Below are 20,261 nucleotides of genomic sequence, written 5' to 3'. Positions count from 1 at the left end.
ATTGCTTGTTGTACATAATAAATGACCATTGTTTTAATCCTTACTAAGCGGTGTGCTGTATTATTAATCATAACCTGAACTTGAACCACGTGGCGGTATCATAAAAATACCTGGCGACTCATGAGCAAAGGTGACGTAAACAGAGCAAATAGACTAAAGCTAAAAAGAGCAACACTTCCTATGCTTCCTCTGTCTGGTGGTCACCTATTCCCTGTCTTCCTCAGTAATTCTTACGTGTGGCGTGACCAACGTACTGAACGTGCTATCCAAGATTTCTTCAGCATGAGGGAGGTTTTGAGTGCGCTGGTGGAGGAGGCGGTTTCCCCGGTGAGGACGGAGGTGGCAAGCGCAGTGGCGGAGGTGCGAGAGCAAGGGGAGGCGCTGAAGGAAGTGGAGGAGACGGTATTGCAGCACGGTGATCAACTTGCCTCGATGGGGAAGGAGATGGGAAAGGTGATGGATACTAACAATGATCTGCGAGGAAAAATGGAAGACCTGGAAAACAGATCCAGGCGACAGAATTTGAGGATTGTGGGGCTGCCCGAAGGAGTTGAAGGACCGAGGCCGACTGAGTATTTTGCCGCGATGCTGGCGAAACTATTGGGGGAGGGGGAGGAGCCCTCCCGATATGAACTGGATCGGGCTCATCGGTCGTGGAGGCCTGTACCAAAGGCGAGTGAGTCGCCAAGGGCAGTGACTCTGTGCTTCCGTAGGTACAGGGTGAAGGAGAAGGTCCTGAGCTGGGCCAAGCAGAAGCGTGTGGTGCAGTGGGCTGGAGCTGGTATACGTGTATACCAGGACTTTACGGTGGAGCTGGCGAGGAGGCGGGCTGCCTTCAACCCGGTGAAGAGGGCACTGTACATTGGCACGGTGCAGTGCGGCATTGTATATCCAGCGAAGCTGAGGGTGACTTATAAGCTCAGGGACTTTTATTAAGAGGGGGGCTTAAGAGGGGGGCTGTGTAGATTAAGGGTGACTACGGGTAATCCCTGATTCCTTTTTGTCATTTGTTTATGCAAACATGCGGTCTGATGGACTTCCGGGTGCGGCGATGACCAGCTAAGTCGCACGTTTCGGCAGCTCCCGGTGGAACGGACTTTTGGGCTCTTGACAGGAGCCCCAACGGCAATTTTAACGGCAAAAAACACCGTGCGGTAAACCAGAAGGGAATTCCCCCTGGACACGGATGGAAAAAGGAGAGGAAAGTGGCCGGATTGCAGCGGATCCTTTGGAACAGCGGCAAGGAAGGCAAGCAGAAACCAAGATGGCGTCGGAAGGTGGCAGTTTCATATGGGGCCCTGAACAACAAGAGTTCTTGAAATGCTGCGTGGAGGAGATAAAAAAGGAAATGAAGAAAGAACTGTTGGCCCCGATACTACAGGCGATCGAAGGGCTAAAGGAGGAACAAAAGACCCAGGAGCAGGAGCTTCGGGTCGTGAAGGCAAAGGCAGCCGAGAATGAGGACGATATACAGGGCCTGGTGGTGAAGACGGGGATACAGGAGGCACATCAGAAACGATGTGTGGAGAGGTTGGAGGCACTGGAAAACAACGCAAGGAGGAACAACCTGAGGATTCTTGGTCTTCCTGAAGGTGTGGAGGGGGCGGACGTCGGGGCATATGTGAGCACGAGGCTGCACTCGTTAATGGGAGCGGAGGCCCCGACGGGTCCGTTGGAGGTGGAGGGAGCGTACCGAGTTATGGCGCGAGGATCGAGAGCAGGAGAAACTCCCAGAGCTATAGTGGTGAGATTCCTCCGTTTCAAGGATAGAGAAATGGTCCTTAGATGGGCGAAGAAAACTCGGTGCAGTAAATGGGAGAACGCGGTGATCCGCGTTTATCAAGACTGGAGTGCGGAGGTGGCGAGAAGGAGGGCGAGCTTTAATCGGGCCAAGGCGGTGCTTCATAAAAGGAAGATAAAATTTGGAATGCTGCAACCGGCAAGACTATGGGTCACATATCAAGGGAGGCACCACTACTTTGAGACGGCGGATGAAGCGTGGACTTTTATTGTAGAAGAAAAACTGGAATGAGTGGATTATTAAAAAGAACGTTTGGACAAAGTGGTGGGGCGAATGTGGGGGGCGAAGAGGGGTTTTATGTTCTAATCCTGCGGTATGGTAACTTTTCTCTCTCCCACAGGTGGTGATGGGGGGAGGTGGGGAGGGAGAGGAGATGGGGCGTTGGCCATGGGGGGCGGGGCCAAGGGAGAAGCGCGGGCTTGGTTCCCGCGCTATGATAATTATGGCGGGAATAGAGAAGCAGGAAGGAGGGGGCGTCGCACGGTGCGAGCCGTGGTCACGGGGGGAAGCCGAGGTCAGCCAGAGTTTGCTGACTTCTGGGAGCAACATGGGGGGAGTAATTACGCTAGCGGGGGGTCTAGCGGGGGGGGGGGGTGGGAGGGGGGAATAACTGGGTTGCTGCTGCTGGGGAAAGGGGGGAGTGGGTACGGGAGAAGATGGGCGGGGGGGCACCGCCTGGGGGAGATACAGCTGCGTGGGAACTGGGTGAGAAGCTGGAAAAAGATGATGGCTAATCGGCAAGGGGGGGGGGGGGGGTGGGAAGCCCCCCAACTCGGCTGATCACGTGGAACGTGAGAGGGCTCAACGGGCCGATAAAGAGGGCACGGGTACTCGCACACCTTAAGAAACTTAAAGCAGATGTGGTTATGTTACAGGAAACGCACCTGAAACTGATAGACCAGGTTAGGCTGCGCAAAGGATGGGTGGGGCAGGTGTTCCATTCGGGGCTGGATGCGAAAAACAGGGGGGTGGCTATATTAGTGGGGAAGCGGGTAATGTTCGAGGCAAAGACTATAGTGGCGGATAGCGGGGGCAGATACGTGATGGTGAGTGGCAAACTACAGGGAGAGATGGTGGTTTTGGTAAACGTGTATGACCCGAACTGGGATGATGCCAATTTTATGAGGCGAATGCTAGGACGCATTCCGGACCTAGTGACGGGAAAGCTGATAATGGGGGAGACTTTAACACGCTGTTGGAACCAGGGCTGGATAGGTCGAAGTCCAGGACTGGTAGGAGGCCGGCAGCAGCCAAGGTGCTTAAAGATTTTATGGAGCAGATGGGAGGGGTGGACCCGTGGAGATTCAGTAGACCTAGGAGTAAGGAGTTCTCGTTTTTCTCCTATGTCCATAAAGTCTATTCGCGCATAGACTTTTTTGTGCTGGGTAGGGCATTGATCCCGAAGGTGAGGGGAACGGAATATACGGCTATAGCCATTTCGGATCATGCCCCACACTGGGTGGACTTGGAGATAGGGGAGGAAGCAGGAGGGCGCCCACCCTGGAGAATGGACATGGGACTAATGGCGGATGAGGGGGTGTGTCTAAGGGTGAGGGGATGTATTGAAAAGTACTTGGAACTCAATGACAATGGGGAGGTCCAGGTGGGAGTGGTCTGGGAGGCGTTGAAGGCGGTGGTTAGGTGGGAGCTGATATCAATAAGGGCACATAAAGGGAAGCAGGAGAGTAAGGAACGGGAGCGGTTGCTGCAAGAACTTTTGAGGGTGGACAGACAATATGCGGAAGCACCGGAGGAGGGATTGTACAGGGAAAGGCAAAGGCTGCATGTGGAATTTGACTTGCTGACTACAGGCACTGCAGAGGCACAATGGAGGAAGGCGCAGGGTGTACAGTATGAATATGGGGAGAAGGCGAGCAGATTGCTGGCACACCAATTGAGGAAAAGGGGAGCAGCGAGGGAAATAGGGGGAGTGAGGGACGAGGAAGGAGAGATGGAGCGGGGAGCGGAGAGAGTGAATGAAGTGTTCAAGACATTTTATAAAAAATTATATGAAGCTCAACCCCCGGATGGGAGGGAGAGAATGATGGACTTTTTGGATCGGCTGGAAATTCCCAAGGTGAAAGATCAGGAAAGGGTGGGACTGGGAGCACAGATCGAGGTAGAAGAAGTGGTGAAAGGAATTAGGAATATGCAGACGGAAAAGGCCCCAGGACCGGACGGATTCCCAGTTGAATTCTACAGAAAATATTTGGACTTGCTCGCCCCGGTACTGACGAGGACCTTTAACGAGGCAAAGGAAAGGGGACAACTGCCCCCGACTATGTCTGAAGCAACGATATCGCTTCTCTTAAAGAAGGAAAAGGACCCGCTACAATGCGGGTCCTACAGACCAATTTCCCTCCTAAATGTGGATGCCAAGGTCCTGGCCAAGGTAATGGCAATGAGAATAGAGGAATGTGTCCCGGGGGTGGTTCACGAGGACCAAACTGGGTTTCTGAAGGGGAGACAGCTGAACACGAATATACGGAGGCTGTTAGGGGTAATGATGATGGCCCCACCAGAGGGTGAAACGGAGATTGTAGTGGCGATGGATGCCGAGAAAGCATTCGATAGAGTGGAATGGGATTATTTGTGGGAGGTGTTGAGGAGATTTGGTTTTGGAGAGGGGTATGTTAGATGGGTGCAGCTATTGTATAGGGCCCCAGTGGCGAGTGTGGTCACGAATGGACGGGGATCGGCATATTTTCGGCTCCATAGAGGGACAAGGCAGGGATGTCCTCTGTCCCCATTACTGTTTGCACTGGCGATTGAGACCCTGGCGATAGCGCTGAGGGGTTCCAAGAGATGGAGGGGAGTACTTAGGGGAGGAGAGGAACACCGGGTATCTTTGTATGTGGATGATTTGCTACTATATGTGGCGGATCCGGCGGAGGGGATGCCAGAAATAATGCGGATACTTGGGGAGTTTGGGGATTTCTCAGGGTATAAATTGAACATGGGGAAGAGTGAGCTGTTTGTGGTGCATCCAGGGGAGCAGAGTAGAGAAATAGAGGACCTACCGTTGAGGAAGGTAACAAGAGACTTTCGTTACCTGGGGATCCAGATAGCTAAGAATTGGGGCACATTGCACAGGCTAAATTTAACGCGGTTGGTGGAACAGATGGAGGATGATTTCAAGAGATGGGATATGGTAGCCCTGTCAATGGCAGGGAGGGTGCAGGCGGTTAAGATGGTGGTCCTCCCGAGATTCCTCTTTGTGTTTCAGTGCCTCCCGGTGGTGATCACGAAGGCTTTTTTTAAAAGGATAGAAAAGAGCATCATGGGTTTTGTTTGGGCCGGGAAGACTCCGAGAGTGAGGAAGGGATTCTTACAGCGCAGTAGGGATAGGGGGGGGCTGGCACTACCGAGCCTAAGTGAGTACTACTGGGCCGCTAATATTTCAATGGTGAGTAAGTGGATGGGAGAGGAGGAGGGAGCGGCGTGGAAGAGATTAGAGAGGGCGTCCTGTAGGGGGACTAGCCTGCAGGCTATGGTGACAGCCCCATTGCCGTTCTCACCGAGGAACTACACCACAAGCCCGGTGGTGGTAGCTACACTGAAGATTTGGGGACAGTGGAGACGACATAGGGGAAAGACTGGAGCATTGGGGGGGTCCCCGATAAGAAACAACCATAGGTTTGCCCCGGGGAGAATGGATGGGGGATATGGAATGTGGCAAAGAGCAGGAATAACGCAACTGAAAGATCTATTTGTGGATGGGAAGTTCGCGAGTCTGGGAGCGCTGACCGAGAAATACGGGTTGCCCCAAGGGAATGCATTCAGGTATATGCAATTGAGGGCTTTTGCGAGGCAACAGGTGAGGGAATTTCCGCAGCTCCCGACACAAGAGGTGCAGGACAGAGTGATCTCAAAGAAATGGGTGGGGGATGGTAAGGTGTCAGATATATATAGGGAAATGAGGGACGAAGGGGAGACTATGGTGGATGAACTAAAAGGGAAATGGGAAGAAGAGCTGGGGGAGGAGATCGAGGAGGGGCTGTGGGCAGATGCCCTAAGCAGGGTAAACTCGTCGTCCTCGTGTGCCAGGCTAAGCCTAATTCAGTTTAAGGTATTACACAGGGCACATATGACTGGAACACGGATCAGTAAATTTTTTGGGGTGGAGGATAGGTGTGCGAGGTGCTCGAGAAGCCCAGCGAATCATACCCATATGTTTTGGTCATGCCCGGCACTACAGGGGTTTTGGATGGGGGTGACAAAGGCGCTTTCAAAAGTAGTAGGAGTCCGGGTCGAACCAAGCTGGGGGTTGGCTATATTTGGGGTTGCACAAGAGCCGGGAGTGCAGGAGGCGAGAGAGGCCGATGTTTTGGCCTTTGCGTCCCTAGTAGCCCAGCGCAGGATATTGTTAATGTGGAAAGAAGCCAAGCCCCCGGGGGTGGAGACCTGGATAAATGACATGGCGGGGTTCATAAAGCTAGAGCGGATTAAGTTCGTCCTAAGGGGGTCGGCTCAAGGGTTCACCAGGCGGTGGCAACCGTTCGTCGAATATCTTGCGGATAGATAGATGGGGGGAAAAAAGAAGGCAGCAGCAGCAGCCCAGGATTGGGGGGGGGGGGGGGGGGATGGGGGGGGGGGGGGGCGGGGGGGGGGGGTGTAGCCTGTGACAAGGCAGTTGCCAATTAGGGCTAGTTTTCATTTTTGTTATTTAATATTTATTTATTTTTTGTTTTTTGTTTATATAAAATAGGTCATTGTTATCTGTGTTGTTATAATGTTGTGTAAAGGATGCACAATGTACTGTGTTGGTTGACCAAAAATTTTCAATAAAATATTTATTAAAAAAAAAACATGCGGTCTGATGTTTGGGGGTTGGTGGGCGGATGGGATCGTTGTTATTATGGGGATTGACATATCTTGCTGATTATTGTTTATTGTTGATGGGTGTAAATGTGGGAGAAAATGTGAAAAAGGAGGAGAATAAAAAAAATTTAAAAATAAAAAATGAAAAAAGATTGATTCAGCATCATGGGTGTTCTGAAGTGAATCCACTTGCAGCTCCAGAGTTGTCAAGCAGTCTGACAGGACAAAGGGGATTGATTCTGCAGCGTGACAGGGAGAAAGCTGCAGGATGGGACTAAATTGGCCAGTTCCTTCAGACAGTCAGTATGGGGACAATGGGCCAAAAGGCCTCCTGCTGTGCTACGAAATTCTATGATGCTTCTATGATTATTTATTTTTATATATATAAATTTAGAGTATCCAATTCATTTTTTCCAATTAAGGGGCAATTTAGTGTGGCCAATCCACTTACCCTGCACATCTTTTGGGTTGTGGGGGCGAAACCCACGCAGACACGGGGAAACTTCACACGGACAGTGACCCAGAGCCGGGATCGAACCTGGGACCTCGGCGCCGTGAGGCAGCAGTGCACTTCCGGTGGCGGCTATGAAGGAAGGAGTAAGTCGCACATTTGGTGGCTCCCGCTCGGGTCTGGCTTTTGGACCTTTCCCCCCGAATTTCTACCGGACTTGAACTGTAAAACTGATGACAGAGGCGATTGTGTACTGAATTCCCACATCGGTGCATGGAGAGAAGGACTAGAAGTGCTCGTAAAGGCAGAAACAGAAAAACAGAGAAGGCTTGGGCTGAAGCTGCAGCGGGAGACAGCATGGCGGAGGACCGGATCTCTGGTTTGTCAACCCAGCAGCTGATGCAAGTTATTCAGGAAGGCTTTGCTAAGCAGAAACGGGACTGCTTGGACCCGATAAAAGAATCGATTGAGCGGCTGGAGCTTAGATTGGACGCCCAAGATCGGGCGATCCAGAAGGTGGAGAAGGTGCTGGCTGAGCAGGAGGAACATCAAACTGCGGTGGAGTTGCAGGTGGGGATGCTGAGAGACCAGCAGAAGAAGCTCCTGGAGAAGGTGGAAGACCTAGAGAATAGGTCCTGTCGGCAGAACTTGAGAATTGTTGGTCTCCCGGAGGGGTCCGAAGGAGCGGACGCTGGGGCATACATCGAAGATATTTTGAGAAGCTGCTGGGGGATGGGGCATTCTCCCCACCCTTGTAGGTGGACAGTGCTCACAGAGCACTCGTGAGGAAGCCACGAATGGGAGACCCTCCGAGGGCAATGGTGGCGAGATTCATCAGGTACTTGGATAAGGAGCGCATTCTACAGTGGGCCAAGCAGACACGGAGCTGTAAGTAGGACAATAATATCCTGCGGGTCTACCAAGACCTGAGTGTGGAGATGGCCAGGAGAAGAGTAAGCTTCAACCAGATTAGGTCGATCCTTTTTAAGAAAAAGGTGAAGTTCGGACAGTTGTATACAGCCCGTCTCTGGGTCACGTACGAGGAACAGCACTTTTATTTTGAGTCGCCTGAGGACGCGCTGGACTTCATGAAAAGGAAAGGACTGGTGGTGGACTGAGAACTTTTGAACTTGGCCGCAGCGTTCATGTTTTTTTTTTTCTTTTTGTTTCTCTGTTCTTTAAAAAAAATAGTTTCTTGTTTTTCGTTTTGTAGAAGCTGTTTGTAATGCCTTCTGTATTGATTTGGGACCAGTGGCAGAGCTGAGTGAGTTAAGGTTTTCATTTGCACTGTTGGGGGATGGAGGTGTGCTTGTTTAGATTTTGTTTTCTTTTCTGTTGGGCAATTGCGTGGGGATTGTTTGATGTTGGAGTATGTTTGTATGAGCGGGGGGGAGGGTAGGGAGGGAACCATAGGTGGGAGACTGTCCGGCGCCAGGGATGGGGGCCACCAAGCTAGCTGGGCAGGCTATCTCACGGAAGCGCAGTGGGGGGTGTGTATATGTTCGGTTTATCAAAGGGGTTGGGTTACAGAGTGTTGTTACTCGGGGGGGGGGGGAAATGTTCTGCTGATGAGGAAGGGAATGGGTCAAGGGACAGAGAGGAGGTTGGGGGCGGAGGCTGCCTGGGGGCGGGCCGGTGGAGGTGCAGAGCATGGGCTGGAGGCGGGCCCAAATAAGGGGATGGCTGATCAGCGAAGAGGGGGGGCAATGAGCCCCCCAATTAGCTGATCACCTGGAATGTTCGAGGGTTAAATGGGCTGGTCAAGAGGGTATGTGTGTTCATGCAGCTTAGGGGACTGAAGGCGGACGTGGTAATGTTGCAGGAGACGCACCTTAGAGTAGCTGACCAGGTTAGATTGAGGAAAGGCTGGGTCAGTCAGGTCTTTCACTTGGGACTGGATTCAAAGACTAGAGGGGTCGCGATCCTGATCAATAAGCGGGTGGTGTTTGAGGCGGGTAGAATAGTTTTGGATGTGGGAGGTCGGTACATTATGGTCAGTGGGAAACTGGAGGGGGTGCAGGTGGTATTAGTAAATGTGTATGCGCCAAATTGGGATGATGTGGAGTTTATAAAGAGGATGCTGGGAAAGATACCGGACCCGGACTTACACAGGTTGGTCATGGGAGGGGACTTCAACACAGTTATTGACCCTGGCTTGGACCAGTCAAGCTTGAAAACGTGCAGGGTGCCAGCAATGTCAAAGGAACTAAAAGGGTTCATGGAGCAGCTCAGACCATGCTCCACACCGGGTTGACTTTTAGGTTAGTAAAGACAGTAACCAGCGCCCGCACTGGAGGTTAGATGTGGGACTTTTGGCTGACGAACGGGTGTGCGAGCGACTGAGGAAATGTATTCGGAACTACCTGCAGGTCAACGACATGGGGGAACTTTCAGCAGCGGTGGTCTGGGAAGCACTGAAGGTGGTAGTTAGAGGGGAGCTGATCTCGATACGGGCCCACAGGGAGAAGGTGGACAGGGCAGAGACAGACCGACTGGTTAAGGAGATACTACAGATCGATAGGAGGTATGCGGAGACCCCAGAGGCAGGACTTTTAAGGGAAAGGCGGAGGCTACAGGCGGAGTTCGGCTTGTTAACCACAGGGAGGACGGTGGAGCAGCTGAGAAAGGTGAGGGGGGGGATCTATGAGCATGGAGAGAAGGCCAGCAGAATGCTTGCACAGCAGCTTAGAAAGAGGGACGCAGCCAGGGAGATAGAGAAAGTTAATGACGGAGGTGGGAACCTGGTGGGAGATTCAGCAGGGGTGAATAAGGCGTTTAGGGATTTCTACAGCAGGCTGTACAGGTCGGAGCCCCCTATGGGGCTGGAGGGGATGAGGCACTTCTTGGGGGGGGCTGAATTTCCCAAAGGTGGACAGGGAGCTGGTAGAAGGACTGGGGGCCCCGATCGGGTTGGAAGAAATAGTGGAGGGTCTGAAGACCATGCAGGCGGATAAAGCCCCGAGGCCGGACGGGTACCCAGTGGAGTTTTATAAAACGTTCTCTGGGATATTGGGGCCGGTGTGGACGAGGATGTTCAATGAGGCAAGGGAAAGAGGGGTGCTCCCCCCGATGATGCCACAGGCCACGATTTCGCTGATTCTGAAGCGGGGCAAAAACACGGAGCTGTGTGGGTTCTACAGGCCGATATCCCTGTTGAATGTGGACACCAAACTGCTGGTCAAAGTTTTGTCTTCTGGGATTGAGGATTGTGTTCCAGACGTTATTGGGGAGGACCAGACGGGGTCTGTTAAGGGTAGGCAGCTGGTGGCCAATGTAAGAAGGCTGTTAAATGTGATCATGATGCCCCCGGAAGGTAGGGAGGTGGAGTTAGTGATCGCAATGGATGCAGAAAAGGCTTTTGATCGGGTAGAATGGGATTATCTGTGGGAGTTACTGGGACGGTTCGGATTTGGGCGGGGCTTTATTGGCTGGGTCAGTTTGCTGTATCAGGCTCCTGTGGCAAGCATACGGACGAATAGGACAACATCAGACTATTTTAGACTGCACCCGGGGACGAGACAGGGATGCCCCCTCTCCCGACTGTTGTTCACGCTAGCTATAGAGCCGTTGGCAATTGCTCTGAGAGCCTCAAGGGGCTGGTCCGGGGAGGGGGGGGTGGAGCACAGAGTCTCGCTCTATGCAGACGACCTGCTTCTGTATGTATCGGACCCATTAGAGGGGATGGAAGAAATCATTTGGATTCTAGGGGAATTGGGCCGGTTTTCGGGGTATAAGCTAAATATGGGGAAAAGTGAGATGTTTGCGATCCAGGCGAGGGGACAGGAGAGGCGATTGGGGGAGCTGCCGTTTAGATTAGTAGGGGGAAGCTTTAGGTACCTAGGCATTCAAGTGGCATGGGAATGGGACCGGCTGCATAAATTAAATCTGGCCCAGCTCGTAGACCAAATGAAGGATGATTTTCGGAGATGGGACGTACTCCCGTTGTCACTAGCTGGGAGGGTGCAGACGGTGAAGATGACGGTCCTCCCGAGATTCCTGTTTGTTTTTCAATGTCTCCCCATCTTTATTCCATGGTCCTTTTTTAAAGTGACCTCTGGCTTTGTTTGGGCGGGCAAGACCCCGCGGGTACGGAAGGTAATGTTTGAGCGGAATCGGGGAGAGGGCGGGCTGGCGCTGCCAAAGTTTAGTAACTATTACTGGGCGGCGAATATAGCCATGATCAGGAAGTGGGTGGTGGGGGAGGGTCGGCATGGGAGCGTATGGAGGCAGCTTCATGCAAGGGCACCAGTTTGAGGGCGTTGGTAACTGCGCATCTGCCGTTCCCGCCAGCACGGTACCCGACCAGCCCCGTGGTGGTGGCGGCCCTGAGAGTCTGGGGGAAATGGAGGAGACATGTAGGAGCAGGGAGCATCGGTCTGGCCCCCAATCTGTAATAATCACCGATTTGCCCCGGGAAGTATGGATGGGGTGTTCCAGATATGGCGGAGAGCAGGGATTGAGAGGATAGGGGATATGTTTATAGAGGGGAGCTTTCCGAGTATGAGGGCACTGGAGGAGAAGTTTGGGTTGGTGAGGGGAAACAAATTCAGGTATTTGCAGGTACGGGACTTCCTACGTAAACAGGTGTCAATCTTCCCGCTCCAACCGCTAAGCGGGATTCAGGACAGGGTAGTTTCCAGATTGTGGGTAGGAGAAGAGAGCGTCTCGGACATTTACAAGGAATTTATGGGGTTAGAGGAGACGCAGACCGAGGAGCTGAAGCGCAAGTGGGAGGAGGAGCTGGGAGGAGAGATAGAGGATGGTCTCTGGGCTGACACTTTGAGTAGAGTCAACACAACATGTGCCAGGCTCAGCCTGATACAATTTAAGGTTGTTCACCGGGCTCACGTGACCGTGGCTCAGATGAACAGATTCTTTGGGGTGGAAGACAGGTGTGCAAAATGTGCGGGAGGACCAGCGAACCATGTCCACATGTTCTGGGCATGTCCGAAGCTTAGGGGATTTTGGCAGGGGTTTGCAGATGTCATGTCCACGGTGTGAAAAACAAGGGTGGCACTGAGTCCAGAGGTGGAGATTTTCGGGGTGTCGGAAGACCCGGGAATCCAGGAGGAGAACGAGGCAGACGTTCTGGCCTTTGCTTCCCTGGTAGCCCGGAGACGGATACTATTATCTTCGAGAGACTCAAAGCCCCCGAAGTCGGAGACCTGGCTATCGGACATGGCAAGCTTTCTCTGTTTGGAGAAAATCAAGTTCGCCTTGAGAGGGTCACTGTTAGGGTTCGCCCGGAGGTGGCAACCGCTTGTCGACTTCTTTGCGGAAATTTTTTTTTTAAATATATAAATTTAGAGTACCCAATTCATTTTTTCCAATTAAGGGGCTAGATTGCGTGGCACCTTGCACATCTTTGGGTTGTGGGGGCGAAACCCACTCAAACACGGGGAGAATGTGCAAACCACACGGACAGTGACCCAGAGACGGGATCGAACCTGGGACCTCGGCGCCGTGAGGCAGCAGTGCTAACCACTGCGCCACCGTGCTGCCCCTTCGCAGAAAATTAATCATCAGCAGAAGGGGGGGGGGGTGGTTTAGTTTAGTTTAGAGTACGGGGTGAATAAAGGAAGGACCTGTAAGGGTGGGAGACAGCTTTTGCACTATGTTTATAGTTTCATATACATTGTTTATTGTGTTGCTGTTATAATACCAAAAAATACCTTAATAAAATGTTTATTAACTGATCACATCACCCATTCACTGCCAATATAGCTCAGCTGTTGGCTTTCAATGCTTGCCAATATAACCTGCTTGGCCGCTGCTCGGCTGAGCCCTTGGATACAATATTACTTTGTCTGGTATAAAGTTCAGCAACAGCAGCTCCAATCTTCTTTCAGTTTTGTGTAGCCTAGCTGTAGGGACACTGATTGAGGCAGGGTGTTGTGTCCACACCACTGCAACCGACCAACAGTAGAGATACGAAAGCTTACCTCAACCATTCCAGTTAGAGCGTGCAGATGTTTTACGGTTTAGACAAGAGCTGCGAACAACACAGAGGGCATAGCGAAGTCTTGCGACAACAGTATAGGACATAGGTGGGAACATACCTAGAATGATGAGATTTCGACAGGCAAGTGTTCAACAAAAACAAAAGATGGTTTAATAATAATAATCTTTATTAGTGTCACAAGTAGCCTAGGTTGATGTTGTCTCATGTGTGATTTTAGGCCAAGTCTTAGACTGCATGACCATTGCAAATATTACATATAAAGTCAGTGATTGGCTTTGCGCTACACTTGCATGTCCTGCAAGCATTGGAATCAGTTCTCCTCAAATGTCAAAATCACGAGATGGCGGAGACTTCTCCATCTGGTCTGTCTAAGGTTGTGTTTTCCCCATGGATGGGATCCAGCTTGCAAGCCCTGGGGCTGGCTTTCTTCGAATCTAGGTTTCGGATGTCCAGTGGTGCAGGTTCCTGTCCTCGGCTGGCACTAGAGTACTGCTTTTGGTATGCAGGAATCCTCCATGCGAGCCACATGACTGACCCAGCGAACCTGAGTATGCTCTCGTTGCCAGGTGTGCAGCACTTTGTGAGAGTTTACCTTGAGAACGGCACACAGTTTTGGCCTCTCATTTAAGGAGGGACATATTTGTATTGGAGGCAATTCAGATGAGGTTCGCTATGTTGATTCCTGGGATGAAGGGGTTGTACTGAAGAAAGATTGAGCCCAAAGTCATTGGAGTTTCGAAGAATGAGAGATGATCTTATTGATTGAAACATCTGAAATTCTGAGGGGGCTTGACTGGCTAGATGCTGAGAGGATATTTTGTCTCGTAGGTTAATCTGGTTTCAGAAAAGATTCTGGCTGGGATTTGCGGATGCCATGTCCACGGTGCCAAATACGAGGGTGGCACCGAGTCCAGAGGTGGCAATTTCTGGAGTGTCGGAAGATCCGGGAGTCCAGGGGGCGAGAGAGGCTGATGTCTTGGTCTTTGCCTCCTTGGTAGCCCGGAGACGGATCCGTGGAGGGACGGTAGCGTGGAGGGACCGGGAGCGCCCAAAATCGGGTGTATGGGTCAGCAACATGGCCGGGTTTCTCAGGCTTGAGAAAATTAAGTTCGCCCTACGAGGTTCGTCCGGAGGTGGCAGCCGTTTAGCAACTTCTTCGGGGAAAACCAAACTGTTAGCAGATACAATAAGGGGGGGTGGTTCGGGAACGTGGGGGTGTTAGGGGGAGTTTGTTTAGTTTAGGCAAGGTCAGCGAGAGAAGATGGAGGGACTGGGGAATTGTGTGTATAAGCCATGTTGGCTGTGTATGGTTGTTGATTGGGGAGGTTGTATGTGCTGAATTATGTTTACATTTGTATTTGTTGTTACAAAATCATAAATGCTTTAATAAAATGTTTTTTTTAAAATCTAGTTTCAGAATAAAAGGGGTCTCTGAATAAAAGTGGAGATGAGGAGGAATATAATCTCAAACGGTCATGAATCATTCAAATGTCCTACTGCAGAGAGAAGTGGAGGCTGGGTCATTGAGTATATTCAAGGCAGAGTTAGTGTAAGGAGTCTCCTGTGAATCCCTGTTTGTCCCTTATTTATTCCCATTATTTTCTTTCGTTTTTATTATTTTTGTACCTGAACAATTTCTGGGACCTACATCTTTAAGACGGACTTCACCTTTCATTTTAAAAAAAAGGAACCCAGCAAGGTGTGCTGGCATCAGTGATGACTCACCTTGATGGACTTGGCAGTCAGCCAATGAACTGTTTACTTTTCCGGGCTCTTAGCTAATAGTCTATGCTGATTGGTGCTGACCATTCTGGAGTGTTATGCCAGGGAAAGGAAAACTTCATCTGGTTTTCAATTTTGGTTTGATCAAGAAGCTGAAGGGTCAAAGCCCTAATCTCTCTCTCTTACCTGATGGACTCTGTCTAAAGGTTCAATGTAAAGACCTTTCTCTCTCTACAGTCAGATTGACCTGCAAGGAAGTTCAGTCCAGTAACCGCTGCAGGCAGGGCCAGTTGTTTAAAGAATCCTTTTTAAAATCTTGCGAGGTGAACGTTCTGGTGGAGTTGGAAACAAATAAGAATTACAAAGGCCTGAGGTGGATCTTCTGAGTGAAGGCCCAAGTTAATAAAACTAAATGTGGCTCCCCAGAGGGAATCCCACAGTTTGGAGATTCGGACTGAATGTTCCAGCCAGCTGATCCTTGTTAACCATCCAACCGTTGGTTTTCAATCACTCCATGTCCTGGAAGGACAGCCAGCTGAAAAAACAACTTCAATATCCAAAGCAAAAGCAGGCATCTTCCGCCTCACATTAATCCTCTTTTATTTTTCCCCTCACCCTCCCTCTGCGTGTGTATGTCTTGTGTGGTTAGGTAGAGGGTGGGACAGTAAAAGGCCACGGGGGGGGGGGGGGGGGTTGGGGGGAGAGAGTAGTAGATTAGCTGGCCATTATTCTAGTATATAAGTATTGCATGCTTTATCTCTATTGTTATTATAAATAATTAGTTGTGTTTCACTTACAAATCTGGTGCCTGTAAGTTATTGGAGCAGTTAAGGGCCAAATATCTCAGAAACTTTATACAAATTATTGGTTAATTCACTTGTGTTGGGACTTTGGCGCCTATGGGGTTGGAATTGACCGCACACTAGTCCAGAATGTTGTAACAGTAGACAGTGTCTTGAACTATAGGGTTAAAGGGAATATGTAGGAAAAATAGTATTGAGGCCAAGATCACATCAGTCATTATCTTACATAATTAATATCAGGCTCAAGAGGATGTGTGGCCCACTCCTGCTCCTATTACTTACAGGAACAGTAATACGGGCCAGAGTTTAGAGAACCCCAAAGTGTATCATGGAGTTCACCTGACCCACAACTTTTAATAGATTTTGGTTATGGGGAGCACAAGGGCCCACTCTCTAGGTGTGATGCAACAGAGATCTAAAGTACCTTTAAAACAAAACAACATTTATTATATGAATCCAGTTAACATTTTATAAACACACAGTAAACACCTTAGCAACTATCAACTCAAATACTCCCCCCAAAGAATACAGTACTTTATAAGTAACCCTTAATCTTTCCTTGCAACATCCATAAGACAAATACCCTCTTTAACAAAGACAGCAGGTTTAAATTCTGTACTGAGAGCAGTTATCACTTTTAAATTAGCAAGTCATCTGAAGACATTCTTTTCATGCAGAGCGAAATTACACCTTGTTTGGCTGGATGCAGCTCCAACTCTCCAAACGAAACCAAACACACACTGTAGCTGCCAGCTCTAAAATGAAAGTAAAAGCAGACAGACAGCCCAGCTCCACCCACACTCTGACATCATTGCAGCTATTTGATAAACACCCATTTCTTAAAGGTACATCCACTACAGCTATTTGATAAACACCCATTTCTTAAAGGTACACCCACTACAGCTATTTGATAAACACCCATTTCTTAAGGTACTCTCACATGACAACAGAGAAACATGAAGTGAGCCATGCAGCTCCTCAAGCCTGCTCAGCCACTCAATGAGACCATGGCTAATCTGTGGCCTAACTCCATATATCTGCCTTTAGCCCATATCCCTTAATACCTTTGCTTAACAAAAATGTATCCATCTCAGATTTTAAAATATTTTTTTTAAATTTAGAGTGCCCAATTATTTATTCCAATTAAGATGCAATTTAGCATGGCCAATCCACCTATCCTGCACATCTTTTGGGGTTGTGGGGGTGAAACCCACGCAAACACGGGGAGAATGTGCAAACTCCTCACGGACAGTGACCCAGGGCCGGGATTCGAACCCGGGTCCTCAGCACCGTAGGCAGCAGTGCTAACCACTGCATCACCATGCTTCAGATTTAAAATTAGCAACTGAACTAGCATCAAATGCCGTTTGTGGAAGAGAATTCCAAAAATCTACCACCCTTTCTATCCTGAATGGCCTGGCCCTAATTTCTAGACTATGTCCCCTAGTTCTAGAATGCCCAACCAGTGGAAATAGGTTATCTTTATCTACCCTGTCTTTTCATGTTAATGTCTTGAAGATTTCAATCAGATCACCCCTTAACTGTCTAAATTCTAGAGGAAACAGGCCTAATTTGTATAATCTCTCCTCATAACTTAACCCCTGAAGTCCAGGTATCATTCTACATTGCACTCCCTCCAAGACCAAAATATCCTTCCTAAACTGCGGTGCCCAGATCTGCTCACAGTGACTCCAAGTGGAGTCTAACCAGGGTTTTCCACAGCGTTTTGCAAAATACATAAATGGATAGACTTTGAGTAAAGGATTTTACAGGAAGTTTTGTTCAGAATCCATGGCAGTTAATTCCATTGTACAACATCAACATTTAGAACAGGTTTTCACGGCAGCAAGATGGCACAGTGGTTAGCGCTGCTGTCTCACGGCGCCGAGGTCCCAGGTTCGATCCCGGCTCTGGGTCACTGCCCGTGTGGAGTTTGCACATTCTCCCTTGTTTGCGTGTGTTTCGCCCCCACAACCCAAAGATGTGTAGGGTAGGTGCATTGGCCACGCTAAATTGCCCCTTAATTGGGAAAATGAATTAGGTACTCTAAAATTATAAAACAAAAGGAACAGGTTTAAGTACAGTACCGTGCCCACCCGAGATGCGAATCAGGGAAGAATTTGGAATCAGTGATAGCCTTGGCTCAGTGAATTGCATCTGCCTCACTATCATGTCCGTGGATTCAAGCCCCACTTCACTCAAGCCCCACATGTGGATAGCACAATTGCTTCACAGCTCCAGGGTTCCAGGTTCGATTCCGGCTTGGGTCACTGTCTGTGCGGAGTCTGCACATCCTCCCCGTGTGTGCGTGGGTTTCCTCCGGGTGCTCCGGTTTCCTCCCACAGTCCAAAGATGTGCAGGTTAGGTGGATTGGCCATGATAAATTGCCCTTAGTGTCCAAAATTGCCCTTAGTGTTGGGTGGGGTTACTGGGTTATGGGGATAGGGTGGCGGTGTTGACCTTGGGTAGGGTGCTCTTTTCAAGAGCCGGTGCAGACTCGATGGGCCGAATGGCCTCCTTCTGCACTGTAAATTCTATGATAATCTGTGATCTAGGCACACATTGCGGTGCAGTACCGAGGGAGTGATGTGCCGTCAGAGGTGCCGTACTTCAGATGAAACCTCAAACCGGGCACAATTTGGAAAGGAAAATGAAGTTTCTCCTGTAATCCTGGCCAACAATTTCTCTCCCTACGCTTTTAAAAAAAAAAAATTTAGAGTACCCAATTCATTTTTTCCAATTAAGGGGCAATTTAGCGTGGCCAATCCACCTAACCTGCACATCTTTGGGTTGTGGGGGCAAAACCCATGCAAACACGAGGAGAATGTGCAAATTCCACACGGACAGTGACCCAGAGCCGGGATCGAACCTGGGACCTCGGCGCCGTGAGGCAGCAGTGCTAACCACTGCGCCACCGTGCTGCCCTCCTCTCCCTATGCTTGACACAAAAAGAGAAAAAGACAACAAGGAGAATAAGAAAAGCGGTAGGCGGCTAAATCAAGGGCCTGCAGCAGATAATGACACTGTAAAAAATAGTCGGGACGGGACAAGGAACATTAAAAGGACTAGCCTTAAGGGCGGCACGGTGCCGCAGTAGCACTGCTTCCTCATGGCACTGAGGACCCGGGTTCGATCCTGGCTCCGGGGCACTCTGTGGACATCCCCCCCCCGTGTCTGCACGAGTCTCACCCCCACAACCCAAAGATGTGCAGGGTAGGTGGATTGGCCACGCTAAATTGCGCCATAATTGGAAAAATTGGGTACTCTAAGTTTATTTTGAAGAAGTGCTGCGGTGGGACTCAAACCTGGAGCTTCTCTCAGAGGCAGTGATGCTACCCACCGCGCCACAATACTCCTTACCGCAACTGCTGTCCGGGTAATGAAAATATTTGTCTTCCTCAGATATTTCCATCTGCTGAATGTACTTCACCATCCTATTTCTTGCACTTAAGTGAATTCTTCATGGATGCCTCAACTGCCAAAGTTGGCCAATCAAGCAGCTGCATTTTCTTTTTTAAAATAAATTTAGAGTACCCAATTCATTTTTTCTAATTCAGGGGCAATTTAGTGTGGCCAATCCACCGTGGGTGGCTGCAGCTGCTCTCTCTGTTGCTCAGTTTGTTGCTGTGTCCAGAGCTGGTGGTCGCTGAATTGCCTGGATGAAGGAGAAAGGAGAGAGGGAGGAAGACATTTGCTGCTGCCTGGTTTATCTGAATCTCACCGGATGTTACAGGGAGCTGCAAGAGAGGCAAAGCAGCCTTCACAGGTGAAGGTTTGGCCTGGCCTGGAGTGGATAGAGTTCCAGCCTGGGACTGGATTGAAACACTGCCTACCTGCCTCGCTGCATTTCCAGAGTCTGCAGCAGAAGGAGAGGAGGAGGGGTCGGGGCTGTTTGCTGCCTGTTCCATCTACAGGGCCCTTGGAGCTGGGGCTGTTTGCAGTTTGCTGCCTGTTTCACCTACAGAGCCCTCGGGCCTGAGGCCTCCCAGCAAACAGGAGGTTACTGCAACACTTGGAAGGGGATGAAGAGGAGAAGAAGGTTGGTGCAACTGGACTTTATCTTATTTTCATCTGCCGATAACTCCGAGACGGGATAATATCCATGGACTGTTTTGCTGGGCCCTTGCTGGGCCGAAGACCCTGTGCCCCACCCACCCACTTCTGGATCGAAGACGTTTTGGGGGGGCCAGCCCGCAAGACTTTCCTCGGCACCGGCCTGTCCTTTTGTGCCTTAACTTCCTGCTCCTCCCTCCCCTTCCCTCCCTTGTACTCAGGGCACACCGCGGTCCATCCCCCTGTGCCCCATCCTCCTGTGCCTTCCCCCCCCCCCCCCCCCCATCCTCCACTTCAGTTACTCTCTCCCTCCCCTTTCTCCCCTATCGTCCACCACTGACCGGGATGGCAATAACACCGCCTATGCCGGTGTTGGGGTCCTCTACAGCCACCTATCCGGGAGTGGTGGCCTCCATCCTCCCCATTGTTCATGGGGTTAGGTCACCGTTTCGCCTCATGACCCAAAAACTTGGAGTGAAGTGCTACGCCCACCCCACCATGTCAATCGAGGCCTGCGTCTGTGCTATGGCAGAGGTAGTTGGCCCTTCGGCCATAGTTGCAGCCTCGAAGGTGTATGGCAAAGCTGTCTTCTTTTTGAGAGCTGTGCGGGCAGTCCACCTCGCCCTGGGAAAAGGGCTCACGGTGGGC

The sequence above is a fragment of the Scyliorhinus torazame genome, chromosome 8 (genome assembly GCF_047496885.1).
Source record: "Scyliorhinus torazame isolate Kashiwa2021f chromosome 8, sScyTor2.1, whole genome shotgun sequence".
NCBI classification, from domain to species: Eukaryota; Metazoa; Chordata; class Chondrichthyes; order Carcharhiniformes; family Scyliorhinidae; genus Scyliorhinus; species Scyliorhinus torazame.
Note: the sequence above shows the minus strand (reverse complement) of the source record.